The sequence below is a fragment of the Tamandua tetradactyla genome, chromosome 15 (genome assembly GCF_023851605.1).
Source record: "Tamandua tetradactyla isolate mTamTet1 chromosome 15, mTamTet1.pri, whole genome shotgun sequence".
NCBI lineage: Eukaryota > Metazoa > Chordata > Mammalia > Pilosa > Myrmecophagidae > Tamandua > Tamandua tetradactyla.
The window spans coordinates 73,685,036-73,692,487 of NC_135341.1; positions in this window are offsets into that span (position 1 = coordinate 73,685,036).

A 7,452-nucleotide genomic window follows, 5' to 3' on the forward strand; every position below is an offset into this window, starting at 1 on the left:
GCCCATTGTTTACAATAGGTACACTGTTTGTGTTGTACAGTTCTATGTGTTTCTTTTAACTTGTATTCTAGCAACATATACACAACATAAAATTTCCTCTTTTGACAAGTTTCACACAAATAATCCAGTGCTGTTAATTATACTAACAATGTTGTGCTGCCATCAACACCATTCATTACCAAAAATTAACAATCAACCCTAATAGAAACTCTGTAAAATTTAAGCATTAACTCCTCATTCAAGAGCATGGATTTTTGCTTCACGATGTATTTCAAAGGCTTACAATAGTGCCTAAATATGGTGATCACTCAATAAATATTTGTTAATTGAATGAAAATATTTCTGCAGACTCTAGGCAAGACAGAAAATTCTCCATGAACATTACAATGAGGGTCCAAACTGGCAATCTCTGATCTTTGAGTATATGGCTTGCCAAATATCCCATTTGATGCTAAGGGGTAAAAAGAAAGCTAAGATTAAAGAGTAGCAGACATGCCATCTCATGAGAAGCAAGCTATTGAGTGGCAGGGTAGAGGAGAAATGCTGGGAGAACAAGGTCATTTAAAGAGAAGTAAGCACAAAATGATCACATGGAGTGTCTGTGATATTGGCTTCAACAAAAGTCCTGTATAACTCCTGGTAGCTGAGACAAGGGGCAGAGCACCGGAACAGACTGTTAGTGAGAAAATGTGTCAAGGCGATAGGTCTATGTGCTGGTTTGAAATTGCTATGTACTCCATAAAAGCCTTGTTCTTCTAATCCAGATTCAATATTGTAGGGTGGACCCTTTGATTAAATTGTTTCCATGGAGATATAATTCCCTCAATTGTGAGTATGGCCTTTTGATTAGATGGAGATGTGACTCCAAGCATTCAATGTGGGTATTGATTTGTTTACTGAGGTCATTTAAAAAAATAATACATTTTAGAAAAGCACAGTTGTTTTTGAGCTGACAGAGATGCAGACTGTTCTGTAAATGCACAATTTCTCTTATAAAGGAAGAAAAGCTTCTAAACTGGTTTCTATGCTACCCTTCTTACCCTTTTCAAGTCTATTTCCCCCACAAATGAGAGATATATTTGTAAAACATAATTCAGATCCTGTTAATTTCTTGCTTAAAAATCTTCATAGTTCCAATTGTACTTAAAAGAATACTGTAGCCCTCTCTCTCCGCCGGACCGCCGCGCGGCGCACGCGCCCCGCAGCAGCCGAGCCGCCCGACCTCCCTACCCCCTCTCTCTCTCGGCTGGACCGCCGCGCGGCGCACGCGCCCCGCAGCAGCCGAGCCGCCCGACCTCCCTACCCCCTCTCTCTCTCCGCCGGACCGCCGCGCGGCGCACGCGCCCCGCAGCAGCCGAGCCGCCCGACCTCCCTACCCCCTCTCTCTCTCCGCCGGACCGCCGCGCGGCGCACGCGCCCCGCAGCAGCCGAGCCGCCCGACCTCCCTACCCCCTCTCTCTCTCCGCCGGACCGCCGCGCGGCGCACGCGCCCCGCAGCAGCCGAGCCGCCCGTCCTCCCTACCCCCTCTCTCTCTCCGCCGGACCGCCGCGCGGCGCACGTGCCCCGCAGCAGCCGAGCCGCCCGACCTCCCTACCCCCTCTCTCTCTCCGCCGGACCGCCGCGCGGCGCACGCGCCCCGCAGCAGCCGAGCCGCCCGACCTCCCTACCCCCTCTCTCTCTCCGCCGGACCGCCGCGCGGCGCACGCGCCCCGCAGCAGCCGAGCCGCCCGACCTCCCTACCCCCCTCCTCCCCCTCCTGCTCCGGCTGCTCTCCAACCAACACGGTGCCCTCTTCCCCCGCCTTCACCGTGCTCCTCCGCCACCAGCCTCGACAGCCTTGCCGCCCTCACCTTTCCTCCTCCAGAACAACTACTGGGGGAGTGGAGATAATACAGAGCAGCTCCCGGAGCCACGAGGGAAATCAAAGGGACAGCGTACCCCATCCTGGAACGGCTGACTATCTGGGAGAACCAGCTCCGGTGAGATCACCAAGGGGCACGGGCTTTCCTGGGTGGGACAGCAAGCGACCGGAGTCCCTCCCTTCCACCTTCCCAGGCCAGCTGGTAGAATTGGACAGGCGATCCCCTTAGGCCGCGGCGGCTGGTGCCCCCACCACACGAGGCCCCCCGGAACAACTGAGATAGTTGGGTCGGAAATTCCCAGACTGCGGAGAACAGTGACCGGGGGATCCCTTCCAAACACGTGACTCCCCCGTCGGCTGGGAGCAGTGCACTCTCCCGGGCTGCGACAGCTGGCGCCCTCCCGCCACGCTTGGTGCCCCGGGCCGACTAGCTAATTTGGCCGGACGCTCTCCTGTGCTGCGACAGCCGGCGACCCTCCCCGCGTTTGGAACCCCGGGCCGGCTGGCATTCTTCCAAGACGCTTCGGTTGCCGAACCTCCCCTACGGCGAGAGTTTTCCAGAGTTGAGGGACCCACAGCAACCTTCGCTGGTGGAACCCACAGACAGGCGTGTGCCACGTGTGCCACCTACTGGGCAGGATAGGAAGAACAGAACCCAGAGACTGCGCAGAAAAATCTTTCAACCTGTGGGGTCGAACACCCGGGGAAATCTGACTAAATGCCCAGACGCCAGCAGAAGATAACGGATCACGCTCAGAAAATTGAACATATGGCCCAGTCAAACGAAGAAACCAATAGTTCAAATGAGATACAGGAGCTGAAACAACTAATGCTGAATATACGAACAGAAATGGAAAACCTCTTCAAAAACGAAATTGATAAATTGAGGGAGGACATGAAGAAGACATGGGCTGAACATAAAGAAGAAATAGAAAAACTAAAAAAACAAATCACAGAACTTATGGAAGTGAAAGATAAAGTAGAAAAGATGGAAAAAACAATGGATACCTACAATGACAGATTTAAAGAAACAGAAGATAGAATTAGTGATTTGGAGGATGAAACATCTGAACTCCAAAAAGAAACAGAAACTATCCGGAAAAGAATGGAAAAATTTGAACAAGGTATCAGGGAACTCAAGGACAATGTGAACCGTACAAATATACGTGTAGTGGGTATCCCAGAAGGAGAAGAGAAGGGAAAAGGAGGAGAAAAACTAATGGAAGAAATTATCACTGAAAATTTCCCAACTCTTATGAAAGACCTAAAATTACAGATCCAAGAAGTGCAGCGCACCCCAAAGAGATTAGACACAAATAGGCGTTCCCCAAGACACTTACTAGTTAGAATGTCAGAAGTCAAAGAGAAAGAGAGGATCTTGAAGGCAGCGAGAGAAAAACAATCCGTCACATACAAGGGAAACCCAATAAGACTATGTGTAGATTTCTCAGCAGAAACCATGGAAGCTAGAAGACAGTGGGATGATATATTTAAGTTACTAAAGAGAAAAACTGCCAGCCAAGACTCCTATATCCAGCAAAATTGTCCTTCAAAAATGAGGGAGAATTTAAAACATTCTCAGACAAAAAGTCACTAAGAGAATTTGTGACCAAGAGACCAGCTTTGCAAGAAATACTAAAGGAAGCACTAGAGTCAGATACAAAAAGACAGAAGAGAGAGACATGGAGAAAAGTGTAGAAAGAAGGAAAGACAGATATGATATATATAATACAAAAGGCAAAATGGTAGAGGAAAATATTATCCAAACAGTAATAACTCTAAATGTCAATGGACTGAATTCCCCAATTAAAAGACATAGACTGGCAGAATGGATTAAAAAACAGGATCCTTCTATATGATGTCTACAGGAAACACATCTTAGACCCAAAGATAAATATAGGTTGAAAGTGAAAGGTTGGGAAAAGATATTTCATGCAAACAACAACCAGAAAAGAGCAGGAGTGGCTATACTAATATCCAACAAATTAGACTTCAAATGTAAAACAGTTAAAAGAGACAAAGAAGGACACTATATACTAATAAAAGGAACAATTAAACAAGAAGACATAACAATCATAAATATTTACGCACCGAACCAGAATGCCCCAAAATACGTGAGGAATACACTACAAACACTGAAAAGGGAAATAGACACATATACCATAATAGTTGGAGACTTCAATTCACCACTCTCATCAATGGACAGAACATCTACACAGAGGATCAATAAAGAAATAGAGAACCTGAATATTACTATAAATGAACTTGACTTAACAGACATTTATAGGACATTACATCCCACAACAGCAGGATACACCTTTTTTTCAAGTGCTCATGGATCATTCTCAAAGATAGACCATATGCTGGGTCACAAAGCAAGTCTTAACAAATTTAAAAAGATTGAAATCATACACAACACTTTCTCGGATCATAAAGGAATGAAGTTGGAAATCAATAATAGGCGGAGTGCCAGAAAATTCATAAATACATGGAGGCTCAACAACACACTCTTAAACAACAAGTGGGTCAAAGAAGAAATTGCAAGAGAAATTAGTAAATACCTAGAGGCAAATGAAAATGAAGACACAACATATCAAAACTTATGGGACGCAGCAAAGGCAGTGCTAAGAGGGAAATTTATTGCCCTAAATGCCTTTATCAGAAAAGAAGAAAAGGCAAAAATGCAGGAATTAACTGTCCACTTGGAAGAACTGGAGAAAGAACAGCAAACTAATCCCAAAGCAAGCAAAAGGAAAGAAATAACAAAGATTAGAGCAGAAATAAATGAAATTGAAAACATGAAAACAATAGAGAAAATCAATAAGACCAGAAGTTGGTTCTATGAGAAAATCAACAAGATTGATGGGCCCTTAGCAAGATTGACAAAAAGAAGAAGAGAGAGGATGCAAATAAATAAGATTAGAAATGAAAGAGGAGACATAACTACTGACCTCACAGAAATAAAGGAGGTAATAACAGGATACTATGAACAACTTTACGCTAATAAATACAACAATTTAGAAGAAATGGACAGGTTCCTGGAAAGACATGAACAACCAACTTTGACTCAAGAAGAAATAGACGACCTCAACAAACCAATCACAAGTAAAGAGATTGAATTAGTTATTCAAAACCTCCCTAAAAAGAAAAGTCCAGGACCAGACGGCTTCACATGTGAATTCTATCAAACATTCCAGAAAGAATTAGTACCTACTCTCCTCAAACTCTTCAACATAATCGAAGTGGAGGGAAAACTACCTAATTCATTCTATGAAGCCAACATCACCCTCATACCAAAACCAGGCAAAGATATTACAAAAAAAGAAAACTACAGACCAATCTCTCTAATGAATACAGATGCAAAAATCCTCAATAAAATTCTAGCAAATCGTATCCAGCAACACATTAAAAGAATTATACATCATGACCAAGTAGGATTCATCCCAGGTATGCAAGGATGGTTCAACATAAGAAAATCAATTAATGTAATACACCATATCAACAAATCAAAGCAGAAAAATCACATGATCATCTCAATTGATGCAGAGAAGGCATTTGACAAGATTCAACATCCTTTCCTGCTGAAAACACTTCAAAAGATAGGAATACAAGGGAACTTCCTTAAAATGATAGAGGGAATATATGAAAAACCCACAGCTAATATCATCCTCAATGGGGAAAAATTGAAAACTTTCCCCCTAAGATCAGGAACAAGACAAGGATGTCCACTATCACCACTATTATTCAACATTGTGTTGGAAGTTCTAGCCAGAGCAATTAGGCAAGAAAAAGAAATACAAGGCATCAAAATTGGAAAGGAAGAAGTAAAACTATCACTGTTTGCAGACGATATGATACTATATGTAGAAAACCCAGAAAAATCCACAACAAAATTACTAGAGCTAATAAATGAGTACAGCAAAGTAGCAGGCTACAAGATCAACATTCAAAAATCTGTAGCTTTTCTATACACTAGTAATGAACAAGCTGAGGTAGAAATCAAGAAACGAATCCCATTTACAATCGCAACTAAAAGAATAAAATACCTAGGAATAAATTTAACCAAAGAGACAAAAAACCTATATAAAGAAAACTACAAAAAACTGTTAAAAGAAATCACAGAAGACCTAAATAGATGGAAGGGCATACCGTGTTCATGGATTGGAAGACTAAATATAGTTAAGATGTCAATCCTACCTAAATTGATTTACAGATTCAATGCAATACCAATCAAAATCCCAACAACATATTTTTCAGAAATAGAAAAACCAATAAGCAAATTTATCTGGAAGGGCAGGGTACCCCGAATTGCTAAAAACATCTTGAGGAAAAAAAACGAAGCTGGAGGTCTCGCGCTGCCTGACTTTAAGGCATATTATGAAGCCACAGTGGTCAAAACAGCATGGTATTGGCATAAAGATAGATATATCGACCAATGGAATCGAATAGAGTGCTCAGATATAGACCCTCTCATCTATGGACATTTGATCTTTGATAAGGCAGTCAAGCCAACTCACCTGGGACAGAACAGTCTCTTCAATAAATGGTGCCTAGAGAACTGGATATCCATATGCAAAAGAATGAAAGAAGACCCATCTCTCACACCCTATACAAAAGTTAACTCAAAATGGATCAAAGATCTAAACATTAGGTCTAAGACCATAAAACAGTTAGAGGAAAATGTTGGGAGATATCTTATGGATCTTACAACTGGAGGTGGTTTTATGGACCTTAAACCTAAAGCAAGAACACTGAAGAAGGAAATAAATAAATGGGAGCTTCTCAAAATTAAACACTTTTGTGCATCAGAGAACTTCATCAAGAAAGTAGAAAGACAGCCTACACAATGGGAGACAATATTTGGAAATGACATATCAGATAAGGGTCTAGTATCCAGAATTTATAAAGAGATTCTTCAACTCAACAACAAAAAGACAGCCAACCCAATTACAAAATGGGAAAAAGACTTAAACAGACACCTACCAGAAGAAGAAATACGGATGGCCAAGAGGCACATGAAGAGATGCTCAATGTCCCTGGCCATTAGAGAAATGCAAATCAAAACCACAATGAGATATCATCTCACACCCACCAGAATGGCCATTATCAACAAAACAGAAAATGACAAGTGCTGGAGAGGATGCGGAGAAAGAGGCACACTTATTCACTGTTGGTGGGAATGTCAAAGGGTGCAACCACTGTGGAAGGCAGTTTGGCGGTTCCTCAAAAAGCTGAATATAGAATTGCCATACGACCCAGCAATACCATTGCTAGGTATCTACTCAAAGGACTTAAGGGCAAAGACACAAACGGACATTTGCACACCAATGTTTATAGCAGCGTTATTTACAATTGCAAAGAGATGGAAACAGCCAAAATCTCCATCAACAGAAGAGTGGCTAAACAAACTGTGGTATATACATACGATGGAATATTATGCAGCTTTAAGACAAGATAAACTTGTGAACCATGTAATAACATGGATGGACCTAGAGAATATTATGCTGAGTGAATCCAGCCAAAAACTAAAGGACAAATGCTGTATGGTCCCACTGTTGTGAACGGACATTCGAGAATAAACTTGAAATAT